General features: G+C 39.3%; 1 long non-coding RNA gene across 3 annotated transcripts in view; it reads left to right on the forward strand.

Annotated features, from left to right (window-relative positions):
* LOC140633643 (uncharacterized) overlaps positions 1–21,646 on the forward strand; it is a 440,888-nt gene that overhangs the window by 309,268 nt on the left and 109,974 nt on the right. For all 3 annotated transcript variants that reach the window (XR_012031213.1, XR_012031215.1, XR_012031217.1), the window contains one exon: positions 11,914–12,009. This is a non-coding gene — a long non-coding RNA (uncharacterized lncRNA). The remainder of the gene's footprint in view (positions 1–11,913; positions 12,010–21,646) is intronic.

Below are 21,646 nucleotides of genomic sequence, written 5' to 3' on the forward strand. Positions count from 1 at the left end.
ACAATAAGATGTTTCTGGCTCATCTTGTCATCTCTCTGCCTCAGCCCTGAGATCGGCCATTTACCTAAAGAGATACACTCACTTCTACTGGAGCATAACCACTTCTAGGTCCTTCCATATTTTTGTGTCTATTTTTACGTTGTCTCTCTATTCTCCTTGCCCTCTTATCTCTCTCTTTCACATACACCAATACCTCCATCTCCAGCCCAATACCACGGGTGCTTTCTCCCTTTCTTCCTCTTCTTCTTCTTTGTCGTCATCGTCATCATCATTGTCATCGTCTTCGTCTTTGTCTTCATTGTCTTCTTCCTCTTCTTCGTCGTCTCCTTCATCTCCTTCTCCTCTTCTTACTCCTTCTCCTCCTCCTTCTTTTCTTTGGGGGCCTGCATCCCTTTCAGTATCTGTAAATTCCCTTTCCAACAGTCAGAAATGTGCCTCCCATTATTCATAATATGGTAACTTATTTGCCAGTCCCAGAATACAAAGAAAATATTTCAAAATTGCTCAAGCATAACTCTGCAAAAAGGCAGGCTACTAACTAGAGTTCAATATGTGTCTAAAACTCTTTTGTTCTTTAGTCTAAGGGAATTTCCTCTAGATCCCATGTGTAGAGGTTGCATAGGTCAGTTCTCTCCTCAACTCATCTGGTGTGGTTAGGTTATTGTTTTAAAATATGGTTTAGTTGTTTTTGCTTATACTCCATTTAGAGGATTTTTTTCTTTAATCTTTCTGATTTTCTTTTGTTTTTTATTCTTTTTCCTTTTGTATGTAAAACACTAACGTTGTTTCAAAAGTCAGAACTGTACAGAAAGGTATACACAGAGAAGAGTCGTTGCCCACTCTCGGCTTCCTTCTCTGCTTTCCACCCAGTCCTCACCCACCTTGTTTAGGTAACCAACCACATTCATGTCAGGTTTGTCCTCCCTCTGTGGTTTCTTGCACATGTGATTAAGTACCATATTTGCTTATATTTCTTAATGAAAGGGAGGTCTATTTTGCACCCCACCTCACTTCATTGAGCTCTGCTCCATTCCTTTGCAGGGTGCTTAGGATTCTGCTGTGTGGATATACCACAGCTTATTCAATGGGCTGTGTTTGTTGGAGCGTTTTGTTTCCAGTATTCTGCACTAACAAACAATGCAAGGAATATCCTTGCACACAAGTATTTTCAAATTGTTCGAAGTATATCTATCTGCAAAATGAATTACTTAAAAGTGAGACATCTATATCCTGAGGGAATACATCTGTAGTTTTGTTAGATATGGTCCAGTGCCCCTCTCTAAGGGTAGTGGCAATTTTTGTTCTAACCAGCAGTATAGGACAGGGCTCATTTCTCTGCAGCTTTGCCAATAGAGTGTGTTATTATAGTTTTTAAGTTTTTGCCAGTCAAATAAGTGAGAAACTGTATCTCGGTGTAGCTTTAATTTACATTTACCTTCTCATGAGTGAGTTTGGACAAACTGTTCTGTGTTTAAGAGTAAATTGTTTGCTTGTCCTTGGTGAGTAGCTAAAGAGACACAGTCTCACACTTCTAGAAAAAGACCCAACAGCTAACTCTAGTGCCATGGTTCTCAAAGTCCTACAGCAGTGGCAGAGTCTGTTAGAAAGGTAAATTCTGGGCATCTTGGTGTCTTAGTTGGTTAAGTATCTGACTCTTAATATCTGCTCAGGTCGTAATCTCAGGGTCCTGGGATCAAGGCCCACATTGGTCTCCATGCTTATCAGGGAATCTGCTTGAAATTCTCACTCCCTCTATCTCCCACTGCTCCCTGCCCCCACCACTCAGGCTTTCTCTCCCTCTCTGTCCCCCTCAAATAAATAAATCTATATAAAAAAGAAAGAAATCTCAGATTATTCCAGGACATACATTCTTTTCTCATAGAGAGATAGCATACCCTAACTTCAGTTCACAAATACCTACAGATCAAAAGCTCCTCAGAGTCAAAGGGTCACAGAATCACAGTTCCAGGAAAGACTTTACTGGTTGAAAAATCTCCCCTGTCAAAGACAGGGACTAAAAAAACCCAAGAGAATCTGGTTATTTGAGTAAGAAGATGGGAGTTGACAGAACTAATAGATTGTCACAGTCTAGACTGAAGGGGTGGATTCTCGTCTCTGGTGAAACTAGAGAGAAGTAAGGAAGTAGGGCAGAAACAGCCCAGGCTTACAATGAAGAATCAAGTAGGAAGCCACAAATGAGAGAGCCTATGGGTAGCTGAGAGGCTCACTCAGGATACACGGGGACTTGACCTTGGGCAGAAGAATAATTCTAAACCATAAACACTCAGAATTGTCAGATGTTGTTATTGTGGGCTTCATGGTAGGGTTGCATCTGAAGAGTGTAGGTGTTACAGGCCCAAACCCTCTGTGACAGAAAAATGCCACTTATTTTTACCCTTAGGCAGAGGCATAAAAAGAAAAAAGAAGAAAGAAAGAAAGAAAGAAAGAAAGAAAGAAAGAAAGAAAGAAAGAAAGAAGAAAGAAAAAGAAAGAAAGAGAAAGAAGGAGAGAGAAAGAAAGGAAGGCCTGAGGTAGAGCATGAGCAAAATAAGGAACTGACATGTGGGAATGTTGGGTCTGTTCACTTGGATGAGGTCAGCTTCCTCTGAGCTGGTCAAGCAGGAGAGTGCCTTCCTCATGTCCCAACTATCAAGTTTTTAAGAGTAAGGAAATATCTTAGACAAATCGTGTTGTTTTGAACTCCTTTTTCTTGCATTTTTGCCATTTTCTTCAGCTGAGGCCACTGATATAACAAAGCTTTCTATTAAGTAATGAATTAGCTTGAAGTTTAGATACTGGTTTTCGTTCTTATATCCATTTAACTGACCTGTCACATTTCAAGACATAAAATGTAAACATTGCTTTGGCATTTTTTTATTCTTTTGTGACTTTTAATTTTGATATAATCTACATTTTGAGCCATTATCTCTCTCTCTCTTTACGCACACATGTATATACCCAGGTATATTTGTAACTTATAATATTAATACATATTTTTTGAGAACAGTGGAAAACATCATTTCCTTTTACTCTTAAATGTGTCTGTGTTTCCCAGGAACAAGGATATTATTTTACATAACCACAACAGAGCTAGTGATAACGGGAAATTTAACACTGATATAATACTATTATTCACACTCCACATCCAAATGTTGTAAATTTGTCCCAGTAATATCCATTATAGATATGCTTTTCCTACTTCCAGATCCAATCCAGCATGGAAGATTGCATTTAGTTCTCATTCTATTTAGTTTCCTTTTACCTAAAACATGTCTCTCTGACATATGCTCATGGGAGATCCTGGCAATGCATTTTTGGCAGGAATATCAGCAAAAGGATTTTCCATCCTTTGGAGTTAATCATTTCAAGAGGTACATAATGTCCATGTGTCCCAATATTGGTGATGTTAGCTTTGATTGTGGGATTGAAGTGAAATGTCTTCCAGATTTTTCTTTGTCAAGTTACTGTTTTTCCCTTTGCAATTAATAAAATTTTGTGGAAGTATTTTGAGACTGTAGAAATATCCTTTCTTATTGAACTTTCACCTGCTGATTTTACTATTCATTAATGATTTTCTAGCTTCACCATATCTTGTATATTTATTACTTGGCATTATACTGTAAGGAATAATTTTCTCTTCTCTCTATACATTAGTTTACTGATTTGTTTATTTCAGTATAGACTCAGGAGCTTTGCTTCATTCAAATAGTTATATATAATTCATTATCAACAACATTATATCTTGATACTCAAATTGTTCCAGACTATTTCAGACAGAATCTTGTGTGCTTTTGACAAGTCCCTGTCATTTTTTGAGAGCTCTTCACTGCCTAGTGCAGTAGGGAGTTCAGGGATTATCCTGTACTTTTCCTGCCTCAGCTCTGAATCAGTCCTTGTCCTAGGAATTTTGGCTTTTATTTTGATTTAATTAGATCAAATGTATTCTGTGATGTGGTTTTCCAATCATCTTCTCACTAGCCCCCAACACAACTCTGGGTTCCACACTTATCAGCCTCCTCCCTGCTCTTACATGTACGTAGCACTAATTTCTATCTTGTTCACACTCATTTTATTCCTTTTGCTACCCACCACGGTCTAATTCCTTTCTCCTATCAGAGAAGGATGCATATAAAGAGGAGCTGCTGCTACATCTGTGACTCATTCATCCCCAGGCTTGATTCCACTGTATTGTCTGACTAGACAATTGCCTAGCTCCTTAGGGAATCCTTATATATTTCCAGAAGCTGCTCAATTGGAGAAAAAAAAAAAAAGTTGAACATCTTTTTTGGGAAAGAAATTTTATTTATTTATTTATTTATTTATTTATTTATTTATTTATTGGAGAGAGACAGAGATACTGAGAGAGACAACAAGTAGGGAAGAGAGGGAGATGCAGGCTCCTCACTGAACAGGGACCCCAAGGTGGAGCTCCATCCCAGGATCCTGGGATCATGACCTGAGCCAAAGGCAAGAATATCAGCAAACTGAGTTTGCCTGAGTTGCCTAACTGACTGAGCCTCCCTGATGCCCCCAAAGTTGAACATTTTAGGAAACCTTTTTAAAAAAAATTTTGGGGACAGCCCAGCTGGCTCAGCAGTTTAGCGCTGTCTTCAGCCCAGGGCATGATCCTAGTACCTGGGATTGAGACCTACATCAGGCTCCCTGCATGGAGCCTGCTTCTCCCTCTGCCTGTGTCTCTGCCTCTCTCTCTCTCTGATGAATAAATGAATAAAATCTTAAAAAAATTGGTGAAATGTTATAGGAATATCTTCAATCCTTTGCAACAATATTTAACATATTCTTGAGCTCCCCCTGCAAAAAGTTTCCTGCAAAACCCCAGCCCACATTCATTTCTCCCCTCTTTGAACTCCTACTACACTTGGAGTCTGAACCACACAATTTAGCTTTTGTTTATGCCCTGCCTTTTCTTTGATTGCTTCAAGTTTTCCATAATGATTATTAACTCCTTCAGGGGAAAGACTGTTTTACATGTGTACATATATATGATTTCTCCCACAGCATCTGGGCTCACTCTCCACACACAAACACCCACACAGTTCCTAGCCCTATGCCACACACATATAGGTACAGTAAGAAATGGTCACTGAGGGAATTTACTCTGAGCGTAGAAATCATGCAGCTACTTAGAAGAAATGGGATTAGAACTTAGGTCCCATGAGCTGCACACCTATGTTTTCTTGATTCTAACATATTATACCACAAACTCCCCCAAATGTTGCCATCCGGTTAGTCACACTGTATTGCACCCAAATATCACCATCTTGTAATATTTCATGTTTTATCCCTTTCTGAAAAATATTAGAATGAAAATCCCATAGAAGTGGGAGATGGGAAATAGCATGGATCTCTGACATCAATAGATGATGTCTAAGCTAAGGCACCTGGTACAGGAAGTAGATCTGATTACTCATTTCCCTTCTTCTGGCTGATTCCCACCTAGCAGTTGAAATCAGTATGTTGTCTTGACAGTAGAAAAAGGGAGCTGTATGTCTGTGTATCCATTGTTTAATTCAGCACTAGCTCTGTTTCCTATTTACTTTCTATTTTCCCCATTAAATCTATTCCATAGGTATTCATTTTAATTTTTAGAAAATTTAAAAGTATTTAGATTTTAAATGCTGGTACCAAAAAAAAAGTGCCATATAGTATTCTTATTCAGGAACATTTGTGGTATTTTGATATTTTATTCATTAATTCATTAAACATGTTCATATGTGCCATGGACTATGCTAGGCTCTGGGGTAAGGCAAGATTTGCTGAGGAAGTGACCCATAAGATGAGGCCTGTGGGATGAGCAGAAGCTGCCAGGTGGCACCTGGGAAGTACACTGAGGCAGCCGAGGAAAGCCACACAGCAGATCTCTGGGGTGTGAAAGAGCTTAGGGAAAATGTCCAGAGTATGGTGAGTATGAGGACTGGTTTGGGAGGAGGTTGCAGATGCAGGCAGAAACTCCATTGTAAGGGGCTTGTAGGACACATATGAGTTTGGGTCTCATACCAAATTCAGGACTTTAAAAGTATAGTAGCATAAGCTTAACAGCTTGCAGCAAGCAGCTTCATGTTTCTTGAGAGCCCTTATTAGCCCTATAGCATGGCTTAATAATTGATGTTCACAAAAACAACCTTTTTCTTAAAGAAAAATTTGTATTCTGTGTCATGTCATCTTATTAGAAAGCAGGGGAGTTGTGTAATATGTTGTTGAATCTTTCTCCCTTTTTTCTTTCTTTTTCTTTCTTTCTTTCTTTCTTTCTTTCTTTCTTTCTTTCTTTCTTTCTTTCTTTCTCTTTCTTTCTCTTTCTTTCTTTCTTTCTTTCTTTCTTTCTTTCTTTCTTTCTTTCTTTCTTTCTTTCTTTCTCTTTCTTTCCTCCCTTCTTTTTCTTCCTTTTTCCTTCCTTTCTTTACCAGAAAGAGTTAAACGTGTGTTGGAAGTTAAAAGGGTAGCCTGTCGTTATCTAGCAAATTTCTTTTTTTATTAAAGCTATGTGTTTATCCTAGTTGCATGCTAACTTGTAGCATTTCATCTTAGTATATGATATTCATCATAACATATGCAAAAAATTTGCTTTAAAGCCTATATAGAACTATTGTTTTTCATCTCCCATTTATTACACAAAGGAAATTTGATAACTGCATTGTTCCAGCCTAAGACCCACTCTTCACTCGGCTCTTAAATTTTATTTGTTTAATTTCTCAATTAAATGTCAAAATTATGTTTTCAATAACTTTTGTGTATTGCATAACATTCTGCATGTTTTCAGGAGATGCATAGTTCTTTACATAAATGATGCCTAAATCTATCATGAGAGTAAGGAAGGAGAATGACATTTAGATCATAGGTGATATTAAAATCCACAAGAAACTGAGAAGAAATACCTATTCTGTAGGAAGTAGGGCAGGGAACAAATTTCCCAAGTCAGTGACTACAAATAGAGTGTAGATTCTTGCTATGACTCAGGAGAATGAAAAGATAGATCTTTTGGTCTCGACAGAAATTTAAGGAGAAAATAGATCTATGAACAGGGTAAGAGAGGGTACTTTGCATTATCACAAAGTAAACTGGAGAACTGGGTTCAGAGACACCCCACAACATACTCCAAACTGCTTGACAAAGCTTCTACCATTTCCACTGGAGGCTGAGTGCTGCAACTTACCCAGGCAGTGCCCAGTCTCATTGTCATTGTCTGGTTCTCTCTGCTACGTGTCTCTGGCTCTCAATTCAAGGTCCAGAGAGATTTCTTGGAGCTTTCCCCAGCAGAAGGCAGGCCCTCACCTTTCAAAGGCTTTCAGTGGAGAACTTCCCAAACACAAGACTATGTAGAGGCCAAAAAATATGACGAAGTTTTATACAGTTTAAACCTTTGGATATCCTTTGAATATATTCTCACTTATAAACGTTGGTTCCACGCTATCATTCTAAAGATAACCCTTGACAACCAAGACATGGTTCCCTCCTCCTCAAAGTGAGGAAACCCAGAACCTCATCCATTGATGCATGCAGCCTAGTTCAGGACCTCTGGGAAATATCCACCCTTAGGCTGGTTCTGTCACCATCATGTGTCCAAATTCTATAACCTCTGGACTAAGTTGAAAAGTTATTATCAACATGCTCTGTATAAAATTGTGAAGGAATAGAAAACTTAGTTGAAATATTTACATGTAAGTCTGATATAGTAAGGAAAAGAACTTAATTACATACATGTAGCCCTAGGTCATAGATAAGATTTCTTTTTTCTACAACTCATTCAATATTTTTTTGACTTCACACAGGAACTTTGATTCCTTAAGGATCTAATCCCTGCTGGTAGTGCCTATTTGGGGTTGCTGGGGATGGCTATCATTTTAAAATATATATATATAAGTAGGTATTAAAAAACCCTCTTTCATTTCCATCCTCAATCTTTCAACACCCCCATTGTGTAATAGCCACCTTATTTTCCCTAGACATTTGGGATCAGCCAAAAATACAGGCTTTTTCATTTTTTACTGATCATCCCAGTACCAGGGGAAACACCACATATACAAGTGGTTTTCTCAGCTTCTAATTTAACAGAATCACATTTGTTATTGTGATAACATTCTTCCCATGGGTGCTTGAAGCCTGTCTCGGCAGAGCCTAAAGTGGCAGGAATGGTGACCATATATTGTGTTTTCTGTTTGTTTCACAGGTGTGTGTCATGTCCCATCTTTTTTTAAAAATATTTATTTATTTATTTATTATTTATGATAGACATAGAGAGAGAGAGAGGCAGAGACACAGGAGGAGGGAGAAGCAGGCTCCATGCCAGAAGCCCGAAGTGGGACTCGATCCTGGGACTCCAGGATCGCACCCTGGGCCAAAGGCAGGCGCTAAACCACTGAGCCACCCAGGGATCCCCTCATGTCCCATCTTGAGGCTAAAGGCTGCATCTCATATTGCTGTGTTCTGAAGTGCTTGGGGTGAAGTGTGATACGATCTCAGTATTAGGCTATACTGCTTACGAGGCTTAGCACTTTGAAGAATGGGGGATTGGAGAACCTGATCAAATATAAAGGTGATTACTACAGTAGGAAGCCAGAGGTTCAGTGTATGGGGCTCAAGGGTTGTCTTTAACTTGGGCTTGATTATGGCAACTTTTCATTTCTATTATATAAGGATGTTCAGTTTCCTGGCTGGAATTTATATCACACAGACCGCTATGGCATGTTCTAATGCAATGAGTCCATTGGTAACTGGATCTGTAAAGTAGCTAGAGGTACAATGAACATGTCCAGCCCTCCATAGAAAGGGACAGGCAAGAGATAGACTGTGGCGGAATCCTGTTATGCAATGTGTAGTTTGTGGCAGGGCCACAGGGCTAGGAGCATATTAGAGTGTCATGCATAAAAACTGATGAGTGCAGTAATGCCACAATGGGTTGGAATAGTTGGCAAATGAGTGGGTCTACAGGTAACCTGGAGCTTTTCTTAGCAACTAACGTGTGCAATGCATAGCACAGAAAGACCAATTATTATTATTATTTTTAAAATTCAATTTGCCAAAGTCTTTGCACCATTTTTGGAGAAAACCACAGAGTGGTCCAAGGGAGAAATGTCAAGACTCAGTACCTAACTGAAAAGAAACACAGTGTAAAAGGTAACAAACACACATAAAGAATAAAAAGAAACTTAAAAAAAAAATAGGCCTAGGGATCTAACAACCCTTTCAGTTGTGAAAGTGACAAGGACATCCAAAAAAAAAACTATCATAAAGTCATGACTATATTTAAGCCAAAATTGTGCAATTATTTGGGGATGATATAACTAGAAGAGTCCATTGTATTTGAGATCTACCACATGACATGTTATATTTGCTTCAAAATTTTGCTACTTATGGAGGAATTTTACAGTTGAAATTACAAGTACTGAGCATATTACAAAACTACTGAGTTGATTTACTTTAGACAGCACATTTTCCCATGGATCAGCAGAGGGGAGAGTGTCAGTATAGATGTGAGTCTGGTACTGTAGACTCAGACTAGGAAACCACAAGCTGACCAAGAACACTGACCTCTCAAGCATAAATTCGCGGCTCCAGTAATTACAAAGAGGCCTACCTCTTTCTAATCCTTAAAGTCTAGGTTTAGAAATGAATGCCTGTGATATTATGCAACAGCCCATGTTAACACCATCTTTGTTTTTGTGTTGAGAGTGACTTTGGTCTACTTCTTTGTAAACAAATATAATCTTCAATCCATTGCATTTCATTTGGTGGAGAATTTAACTTAAAATGTAAGTGCAAAAAGAGTAGGAGTGAGAGACAAGCTAGAATTTTCCAACTTAATATCATGTGAACACTGTCAACTTACCTTTTCTGCTAGCTTAATTTTAACCAATATACAGCTACTGAAATAAGAATAAAATTGCTGTCCAGAATTATGAGTATTGGAATGAGAACGAGGGTTCAGCACTGTTGATTTCTCTTTCTTTGAAGAAGAATAGCTTTGCTGAAAAAAAAAATGAAGTTAGTATGTCAGGACCTCAGATTTAAGGGGATAAAAAGACCAACAGTTTCATACAGCACTTTTCTCCCTTAGCACATAATCAAATATAACATATATCAATTTGCATTGCCAACCATTAGCATAATCAATTTTAGTTAGGAAAGAACACTGTACTCTTCTCTTCTATCTCCCATATAACTCTTAGAAGTACTTGACAAATCCTTGTTGATTTTAATTTCTTTCCTATTGCAGTAGGACATAACTAAATTTGGAGGATTTGCTACACTGAGACCATTTCTAGTCTAGACAGAGATCCATTGTTGTCTCAAAATTTAATTCCAAATAAAATTGTATTCTAACTTTTCAGGGGCTCCTCGGGGGCTCAGTCAGTCAGGTGTCTGCCTTCTGCTCAGGTTGTGATCTCAAGATCCTGGGATCAAGTCCAGAGTAGGGCTTCCTGCTCAATGGGGAGCCTGCTTCTCCTTCTCCCTCTGCCATCCCCTCTGCTTGTGCTCTCTGGCTCTCTCTATCTCTCTGTCAAATAAATAAATAAAATCTTTAAAAAAATAAATAAAAATAAAACTCTTAGTTTTAAATGAGAAAGCAAACTTTCAGTGAGTCCATTAGGCAATTCCTTCTAGATCCATACTTTCGGAAAAGCATATGATGAAAACCAATAGATATATGTCTAATAAGAAAACAAACTCTTAGAAAAGTAGTGCAGCTAGAGAAGGCATTTCCTTATAGCCCATGTGCCATTCAAAGTCTGTGGTGGGGCTAGAGGATAGGGAGAGCAGGGGGCATTAAGGATAGAGGGAGATGGCTTGCACATCGAGTAAATGCTTTGCAATATTGAAAACCAACCGGGCTTTTATTCTAGGCGAGATGAAAAGCCAAGAGAGGATTAGCACAGAGGAAACAGAATGTGCAAAGGCATTGAGGAGAGAGAATGAAATATGTGGGAATCGTAAATAGCTCCTTACTTGTCTGTACTCTCAAATTCTTTAGAGAATCAGGTAAGACATACCAGCAGGTGCCTATCGACTAAGAAATCTGGGGGGTTCTTAACTATTTCCTTGGACTAGAGAGAGGGAGAGGAGGGATCAGACCCTTTGCAGAACCTGGGGTCTTGAGAGGCAGCTCAGGGAGTGAGGTAAGCAGATGGTTTTCAGAGCCTGAGGTCTTTAGAGGCTGTGTAAGCACTGCCTAGACAAGTGGAAGTGGGAGACTGGGTTGGGGGGGTCTGTGCTCCCCATGCCCCTCTTTCAACCCGGAAAGTGTGCTTGTGTTTATTTTTTGTCTTAGGGTTCCACATTAGATTTCATGTGAAAAGTGGTGTTCTGCTACTTTTTAAAAATGTATTAAGAAATAAGAATAAGTGGGAAGAAAATTCAGATACCGGTACAGATAGCTGAGAAGGGAGAGATGTAGCAATCCTGGAGCAGGATCTGGAGACATGGTAGAAAATTGTTTCTGTTAAGGAAGAACCATAATAAGCTTGCTCCTTTTTAAGTTGAGAAGCAAGGACTGTTAGAATGTGAAAGTTTGATATATGGGGTGATGAGACCTGATGGGATGACAACTGAGGTCCTATTGCAGAGAGGAATAGATTTGCATTCTCTTCACTTTGTAAATTGTGAGGGTAAAAAGCCTAAGGATTTCCTTTGACTTTTTCTTTTCTTTTAGGCTTTAAATAAACATTCAAATAAACACATCTCTTAAGAAGGCTGATTCTCACACCTAGTTCTTCTTTGGTCCTTTGGTCAAGATACCATAATCTGATTATTTTCTCTGCGGCATAAATGTTGACAGGAAGGATGTTGGTTAGGTATACCAGTTAGCTCCCAACACAGTGTAACCAAAGGTTGTCACAGAAATGCAGTGAACAAATATTGAAAGTCACTTTTACATGCTTTTTTTTTTTTTTTTCACAGACTACCACGGTGGACTGAGTCTTTGAAAAGCCAAGTCATCATTCCAGTCTTCAGGACAGATGAAAAATCTCTATACTTTTCCACCGTAGAATCTAGGTAAGGACGTTTTATGATCTGCCTTAAAACTCACCTTCACCATTAGCAAGATTTCCAGTCAAGGGGCTCCTCATCATGAAAATGCTTTTTTTGTGCTGCTGCCAATTCAGTAGATTCCCTTATGCTTCAGAGGAGATGGAGAGCGGCCCCTCACCATCTTCGGTGTGCACAGAATTGCACAGAATTGCAGGCCAGGGAGACCTCTGTTCTCACTGCAGTGCAGTCAGATAAATACTTGCTCCATTTCTCCCATCCTGCTCTTGCTGCAGAAAGAGCTGAAATCAAGTGTCATTTGGGGCCCGCTACTCAGAGTGTAGCCCAAAGACAGTAACATCCACATCATGGGGATCTTGTCAGAATGGTCTGAATAAGATTCCTTTAGCAGGATACTCATGTGAGCCTCATAGACATTAACTTTTAGGAACCCCTCATGCATTAGGAGATGCTTCAGGATCATCCCACAAGGCTGGCTGGCCTTTCAATGCCCTCCCCCAGTGGCTGGCTCACCGTGCTTGTGTCTTTCTCCTACACATCTTAGCATTTGCATTGCCTGCCACGGTGCCTGGCGCACGGCCCTCTGATCTGCTTTCATGCAGCTCATCGTGTCTACTGAGCGAGTTACGGGATCGGCACATGGCACAGTATACTCCTCCCAGCACCGTGAGAAGTTCACATGATCAGTTTTTCTGAATCTGGCTTTGACTGTAATCATGATTTTTTTGGCCACGTATCATGAAACAGACAGTACTACTCCCAACTGATAACCCCTTTGTTTCACCTGAAATGATCTCTCCTTTTTGACTCAAAGCACCTCTGCATTTCCATGTTCCAGTATTTCTGCAGCTGAGATGATCTAGTGCTGTTCAATTAATCTATTTTTTTTAATCTCTCACTTCACTCTCATCCCAAGTGACTGACTCCGGTGGCAGGAGGCATCATTTGAGTTATTCCTGTATCTTGCCTTTATCCTTTAGCTTTCAGCAGACTGATGTTTCAGAGGCTTTTGGTGGTAAACGGAAGAATGCAGAGGGCTTTTTTCTTCCATCAGCATCTTTAAGAGTTTTTCCCCTCTCTAGTTGAGACAATAGCATTGATTTTATTTTATTTTATTTTTTGTCTGCTCTAGCAGGATGATAAATAAAGCCTTAGCATGATAGATAATGTTTGCTTCTTTTCAGACCAGGTATCTTTTTTTCTTTCACAAGCACTCTCCCACTGCATGCTTTTGAAGTAGAAGTGACAGTTTTTCCTAAGAACATCTCTACCTTCCCTTGCTGCTTGTTTCCTGCATAATCATAGAGTGGGCTGTTCAAAAATAGGGTGTTTTGTGGAGTGATGAAGATGAATTATCCTTGTTCTGCACCAACAGAACGGTTATTGGGAAAAAAAGTTATTATACTTTTCCCAACTTTGAGTTGCCCAAATCAAAAAGAGACAAAGAATACTGCTTGGTTTTAACCTGTCAGTGAGAACTCAGGAGAAAGGGGTTTCCTAAGGAGTTGAAGGACGCATTTCTAAAACATCTGTCAACACTCATGTTAGACTAAAGATTCATACCAGGGTAAAACATAGTTCAATTTTGATCTCGAATTTCACCAGAATCATTAGGGAAGGGGGATGACAGCGAAGGTGGTGGCTTTCCTAGTCTATTGGAGAATGCTCAGGTGAAGGGTTGCAAACACAACTTAATTAGAAATGACCCCGATAGAATCTTGTGTGTAATGCCCCTTTGTGTATATTTTCTAGGAAAGGCTAAAGTGGAGGGAAATAGAACATTTTTGAGGTTGGCAAAATTCAGGTAGGAAGCCTGGGACTTTCTGGGAGTTGATTGAATAGCTGTAACCCTGAGTCAAATGTAAGTTGTAAAGTGTCACTGCAGATACTCATCATGAGAGAAAACCATCCATGATGGCTAAAGTTACGGCAGGTTGTGTTCTGCTGCAAACACCCATAGCTGTCTCCCCTCAGTGACCATCCTGCGGGAGAAACAATTGTTAACTGAATAAAAAGCACCTCAGAGGATGTTGACAAAACATGTGAGAGATGATTTTTTTAAATGATTTTATTTATTTACTCATGAGAGACACAGAGAGAGAGAGAAGCAGAGACATAGGCAGAGGGAGAAGCAGGCCCCATGCAGGGATCACAGGACCCTGGGATCACGCCCCAAGCCAAAGGCAGATGCTCAACTGCTGAGCCACCCAGGAATCCTGAGAGATGATTTTTAAATGGTCTCCTCAAGCTTGAAACACCTAAGTAGAGGTAGAACAAATATGTTCAGTGAGATCTGTGCTCCAACGGAGAAGCAACCTACAGAAAGGTGAACTGGCATCTCCCTACATTTTTAAATTTGCAGTTTTACTGTAGAAAATGAAAAGCATTGTATTATACCCCTGTCAGTGAAAATTTATGAATTCCATTTTCTTTTTAGGGTTTGTAAGTTGGTAAAATGATTTTAGGGTCAGCGTTGGTCAGACTTTACATCTGATCCCTTGGAACCAGGGATGTTCCTCCCATTAGCCAAAGAGTGAACAATTCTGCTGGCAGTGGGAATATTAAATATTAAAGTTATTATCTTAGATTTGGTTGATTTTAGTCAAGCAGTGCTAAAGTGTCCTTGCCTCATATTGTCTTTGTCTTTGACTCAACTACAACTGTAGATTCTTCCCAGGGATGCTTGTCTAGAGGCGTGGAAACCAATGTATGTGCAGTCGAACTTTAGTATTGACTTGAGGTTAATTAGAAATATTTGAGACTGAGTAGAAGAGAGTGTCAATAGAAACTCTTGAAAGTTAAAATACAAGTTTTGATTACTAACTCCATGCCTTTTTCTCTGAGAAATATCTCCTGTCTGCCTGGAAAATCACAAATCATCTTCCCTCTCTCTCTCTCTCTCTCTCTCTTCTCTTTTTGATTCCACACATTCCTTTTAAAAATTAACCTTTCTCTTTAATGCTACTGTTCAGGTGATCTATGACACATCCCTATTTCAAGGTTCATCTCTCTGTAATTCATTAGACAAAGGAGATTTCAATCTCACAAGGACCTTTATTCATTCAGGGGAAGAAAAGGCCTCCTTTAAAATAGTAAATGAAGGGATTTGTGTATAAATAAAGATTTTTTTAGAGACCCTTTCTGTCACTTAGGTCAGTGTTGAGGCCATCAATGCTTTGATTTATGATTGAGGAGGAAGAGAACAAAGGACTCACACTGAATTAGAATTGGATTCCACATGGATTATCAAGTAGAAACATTAGAACATCAGATTTATAGACTGTTTTGTGATTGTGCACTTGTGTAGCTTATTGATAATGGAAGAAAAGTGTTGTGCTATAGTTATCATGTTCCAGACCAAAGCCATGGCCAGCTTCTTCTACCTGTGACTTCTGAAGCTGATTTTAGCACTTGCTTCTGAACCCAGAATAAGTATTGAAATATTTTCAAGGACACTGTTGGCACCACAAGTGATCAATGACAGGGATTTGTGACAGCCCTCTCTTGTCAGCATCCGCTTCCCTCCCACAGAGGCAGTGTCTTCTAAGGGCACCCATTGTGCTTTCTCCTAACATCACCCTCATCTTGTTGCTTTGAAATGGTCTGGTTGTCCTCTCTAGTTCCATAATGAGAACAACTGTAACACCTTTGCTCAGGGCCTGGCATGCCTGAGGACTTCACTTCCTATGTGTGTGATTAATAAGGAGATAACAGAGATTGGACTGACCAAAGAAGCTCATGAGGCATGTGGACTTTGAGAGCTGTATTTAAGTCACTTGTGGAAGTAGAAATGGAGAGAGTACAGTGAAGCCGTTGTACCAAACAGGAATTTTCCCATTTCATGTAACAACTCCTACAAGTTTGATTCAGTTATCTGTTTGGGAGGTAATGTAGACATGGCCATTTGAAGGCCAAGAGACGATAGCCTATCATTGAACTGAGGGCAAAGCTTCAGTCCATGATGTACACACTTGAGATTTTGAGGAGTCTTTCTTGGATTAAATAAGGAAAGATAAGATTTTAAAAAGTATCTCTTGTACCTAGAGCAAGCAGTGTTTTAAAATATCCTTCTTGGCCTGAGGAGAACATAGAATTTGTTCTTTAAATATCAAACAGAACATATTTCTTAGACACCCATTGTTTTCTCAGCCTGACCCCCAAATGCATATAGTTAGAGCCGGGTAGAAGAAATGGTTTCTGGCTCGAGTCTGTACTACAGTTGGGTTGGGAATGGTCTATAAACAGAGACATGATAAATCATTTGCTTATTGTTCAGGAATATTTATGCTAAATTACGTTCCTAGATAATTATATCCAAATTCGCAGACAACTCAAAATGAGAAAGACTAATATAAATCAAATTTTGTTATACTAAAATAATTTATTACAGAATGAAGTCTGAGGTTTTGACCGACAGAGATTGGAAACTTGAAGTTGAGACATTTTTTCTGAGTTCTCTGACTACAGAGGATGCTAAATTGTTTGGAATTTTCAGATGATCAACTTCTCTGAAGAGTAATGATAAACAGCTGGTCTTTATATCCAGGGTATATTGATCTGTCTTCCAGCTCAGGACTGACCCTGCTGATGAGGATCTATAAATCAAGATATATGCAGGCAATAGAAAATCTGAAATAAATACAGGGACACTTTTCCCTGTGCATCAAACTCCTCCCCTTCCCATTCCTTCTCCATATTTCATAAGATCCCAAACCATTAGAATCCAAGGTTTTATGCTGATCTCTTTTCTCTCTGCCATATTCTTTAATAAAGCAGCACACTCACACACTCAGTTTTTCCATCTTGTTACTCTCTTTTGTCCCAGGGTGCTCCATTCTGGCCTGATTCTCAAAACCTTTGCCTCTGCTTTGCTTCCTCTAGGAGGCTGCCTGTCTTGCTAATTTTTTTGACCTCTTGACTGTACAAAGGTTGTCTGTCTACTGGCCTATCCAAGTTGATTTGTGCAATGAGCAAAGATGTAGACTGTTAGCTCTCTCAAATCTCTGTGTGCAAGAATGCTGGGACAGTATGCTGTATTTAGAGTGAGACAGTGAAGCAAATAATTCCCTGGAATGTTTTCTGAGATTCCATTGTTAAACTACAGTTTCTCATTAATGGCTCTAAATGGTCATGATTGGAATTTTAAAATTCTTTTCAGTGTGTGTGTGTGTGTGTGTGTGTGTGTGTAGTGATAGGATGAAAGCATTAGGGGGTAATGGCGGGGGACGGGGGAACGGTGAGCACTGTGATTTGAAGATATTTAGGCTCTGAAGGCAAAATCTAAAAATGAGGCATCTTGCCAGGAAGAAAAAAATGGAAAAGTAACTGTGAGTTATAGATTTCTAGTGCAATGCAGGTTTCATTTGTGATTTGCTTGATAAAAATTTAAGGCCTTTTCTACACCAGCTACTATGCTAGGTTCTGGGCAGTAAGGTACAAATCCTATTTGGAGGAAGCAACTGCCCCGAGACAAAACAGGCTGTTCAAAATTCATGCAATGAGCTTTATAGTGGAAATACTTGCAAAGCACTCTTGTAGTATAAGCGTTACATTGTAAGCTTGTTGAGGGCAGAGCCTGTATCAAATTTACATTTATAAGCTCAGCCCCCTAGCTCGATGGTTGGCACATAGTAAGTACTTGATAAATATGTAATGGTTAAGTGAATGAATGAAATCTGTCCCTTCCATCTGTACCAGTCATTTATCTCCTGTTGTGTCAACTGTCTCTTATTTTGGTATGTAGCTTTGTGTCTGTGGGAATGTTTTATGAATGTTTTGTCTGTCTTCTCTATATCACTATTTGGTACCTAGTTTTAAATCAATGATATTTATTGGTAAATGAGTTTGTAGCCATTCAGTGCCTCAGCTTGCTATATATAAACAGGTTGAAAATTTATTGGGGTAAATAGAACAGTCTTCAGATGCCAGTGCCTTGCAGATGATTTTCACATGTGGTTCTCATTTGATTGGAATGACATAGGAAAAGAAAGCTAAGGAAACCAACACCGTATACTTTGGGTCACTCTTTAAGAAGAAACAATTAAGGGGCACCTGGGTGGCTCAGTTGGTTAAGTGTCTGACTCTTGGTTACAGTTCAGGTCATAATCTCATGAGTCATGGGATTGAGCCCCATGTCAGGCTCCGTGCTCAGCAGGAAGTCTGCTTGAAGATTCTCTCCCTCTGCTCTTCTCTCTACTCGCAGTGCTCTCTCTGTAAAATAAATAAATCAATCCTTAAAAAAGAAGCAATTAAAAAAAAAACCACCCAGTGACATTCATGCCAGTATATAGTGAAGCTTTGTCTTTGATGAAATGGCCATGTATTTGGGTCAGATTAGAAAAAAAATTAAAAAGCAACATCCTCTTCCCATTCCCATTTTCAATTTTTGAAATTATAAAATATTTTATCAATACAAAAGAAAATAAATCATATAAAACGAAGAATACCAAAATAAACTTCCCCTCAACCCAGAAATGGCAAATGTTTATATCCCCTCACTCCGGCCCTCTCCCCCGCCTATATTCTGTCTCTTAGTTAGGAGGGACCACTGTTCTGAAGGTGGAGCCTAGATAACTAAGTTGTGGTGTATTTGTAAGTAGAAATCATACAGTAGTGAAAAAGAGGGAACTATTGGGTTCACACATCAGCATGACTGATTCTCAAAGATGCACCGTTGAATGAAGGGCAAGCGCAGAAAAAATGTATACAATATGACAGCATTTATGTTAGCTTAGATTTCAAAATCACATGGAATGTACCAATATGTCATTTGGAGATGTATAAATATATAATAAAACTCTAATGAAAAACAATCATTTTAGACTATATGTATTTTTAAACTATATTTTTCTTAAAGCTTTCTTTGATCTCTTAGAATATACTGGTGGTTACATTAGGTCATTTTCTTGCAAGCAGGAAGAAAGCTTCATTCATTAGGCTGGCTGGCTGGCATGGAACACTGACAGACAAATTAACCCAAAATTTAGTGGCTTTAAAGTTTATTTTCCTATCTTTTGATTTTTTTTCTCAAATTTAGGCAACATCACAGGATGTTTTTCAAGGGTACATTTATGTACTACAGTCCTTTTTGTAGAGATACAGAACTGAAAACGTCAATCTAAAGGCCTCCATGACCCATTTTCACTTTGGCTTATTGTATTTGTGGTGAATTTCCTGGGTAAGGGGTAAGGTTAACCTTTCACTAGTAGCAGTGTGAGCAAAATAGAGGAAGTATCAGGGACTAGCAGGTAGGCTGCAGCAGAAAACACAGGTTATCAATTCAGTGTAAATCATCTGTAAAAATTGGGGCAAAAAGCCACTAAAGTGAAATGTTAAATGTGCCAGGCTCTGTGATATGTCCTCTTCTTGTTTAATTTTCATGATGGCCCCTTAGTTAGGTAGTATTATCCCTGCTTTACAAGTGAGGGTACTGATGTTTACAGGGATTAAATTACTTGTCAAAAGTTGTAAAGTTGGTATATGACAAGGCCAGGATTTTAATTCAGGTTCACTTGACTCTCAACTCCTAGCTTTTTCCAAAATGCTACTAATGCTGCTTATCAAGGAGGAATAAAATGAGCTTTATTTTAGGTGATGGTGTGCTCTTGATTAAAATACCAAATGAAATAAATAAATGCTAATTTAGAAACATTGGTGCCTCCTGTTCAAATCCTCGTGTAGATTGGAAGCTATTATCATTTAAATAATTTTTTTTTACTGCTAAAAATATGAAGCCCTGAGACCTAGGGACTTAAGGGATATGGACATGGAGTCAGAAGACCTGGGTTTGAGTTCCTCTTTGGCAGTGATTAGTTGAAATCATAACAACCCATTAAAACTATGATTATCAGGGTATGTGGCTGGTTGTGATCTCAGGGCTGTGAGATCGGGCCCTGTGGTGTGGGGGCTCATTACCTCATTACCGCTTCCATCCTCATCCCTCTCAATTCTATAGGCAACCATTTTAATGTGCTTGATGTTCATCATTTTATTTGTAAGTATTATAAAATTTAATTGAAATTTTGTGTGTAGTTGTTATTAGGACTCTTTGCTTGTATTTTGGTTTCCTTCCTTTCAGGTAGGATCACATTTCTTGGCTCCCTTGGGATTGGGCATGGCTCTGTGACTTGTTTTGGCAATGAGACCTCAGTGTAATTAGTGTGTGTCATTTCTGAGAGGAAGCCTTTGAGAGCCAGGGTGTGATTCACCATACTTCTTTCTCCCTACTGCTGTAACCATTGATGATTCTAAATGGTGGAAGGTCCATCAGCCTGAGCATCTAAGCAAGGGCAATGCTTGATAGAGTGGGCATGTATTTTGAATTTACATAAATGGTAAATCTATAGGTTTCACTCATACCGTTTCAGTGTTTCTAGTCAGCACTATTTTATGAAGATATTTAATGCCATTTATATAAAGTATGAAAGCATTAAAAGCTACAATGAACATTTTATGGATGCATATGCAGCCATATTCCAAAAGTTTACCTCAAGCCTAGGGGTATAAGGCCAATGGGACTCCTAGCAAATGGATCCAAGGAGACTGACCTTTGGTTTATTTATTTATTTATTTTTAAAGAGCTCCTGTTAATTTTTTTTTAATTTTTATTTATTTATGATAGTCACACACAGAGAGAGAGAGAGACAGAGACACAGACAGAGGGAGAAGCAGACTCCATGCACCGGGAGCCTGACGTGGGATTCGATCCTGAGTCTCCAGGATCGGCCCTGGGCCAAAGGCAGGCGCCAAACCACTGCGCCACCCAGGGATCCCTGACCTTTGGTTTATTCTTTCCCTAACCTTTAGTGAAAGTACAGAGGGTTTTTTCTTTTTTTAAAGATTTTATTTATTTATTCATGAGAGGCACAGAGAGAGAGAGAGAGAGAGGCAGAGAAATAGGCAGAAGGAGAAGCAGGCTCCATGCAGGGAGCCTGACATGGGACTTGATCCCAGGACCCCAGAATCATGACCTGCACCGAAGGCAGGCACTAAACCACTGAGCCACCCAGGGATCCCAATAGGGTGAATTTTAAACAAATAGGGAAAGTCATTTCTCCTGCAGGCCCATTCAACTGTGTTTGAGCACACTGAATTTGAATGTATCACAGAGAATACAAAGAAATGGAATTGTACTTTATGGTATGGAAAAGCCTTCCAGCCCCTGCTTTTTTTTGATAACACTGGTGGACACTTCGCCTTAGCCCTGCTAGATAAAAGAGGATTGAAATGGAGGTGCCTAGGTGGCTCAGTCAGTTAAGCATCTGTGTTTTGGCTTAGGTCATGATCCCAGGGTCCTGGGCTGGAGCCCCATGTGTGTTGGGCTCTGTGCTCCACAGGGATTCTGCTTCTCTTTCTCTCTCTCCCTTTACCTGCTGCCTCCCGCCCCAGCTTGTGCTCTCTCTTTCTCTCTCTGTCTCTCTCTCTCTCTCTGTATCAAATAAATAAATAAAATCTTTAAGAATAAAAAAGGAGGATTGAATTGTTACCAGTATTACAAAAGGCCCCTAACCTAGGCCAAGGGACATCTTTTGCTGGACTAAGCCAAGGGGTGGGTTTCCTTTACTTTGCTACTAGTGATTGTCTATTGGTACAATGCCCTGCATCTATTCCAGTGAGCTGGGAAACCTTGATTTATTTCTGTAAA

This window comes from Canis lupus, chromosome 5, assembly GCF_048164855.1.
Source record: "Canis lupus baileyi chromosome 5, mCanLup2.hap1, whole genome shotgun sequence".
NCBI classification, from domain to species: domain Eukaryota; kingdom Metazoa; phylum Chordata; class Mammalia; order Carnivora; family Canidae; genus Canis; species Canis lupus.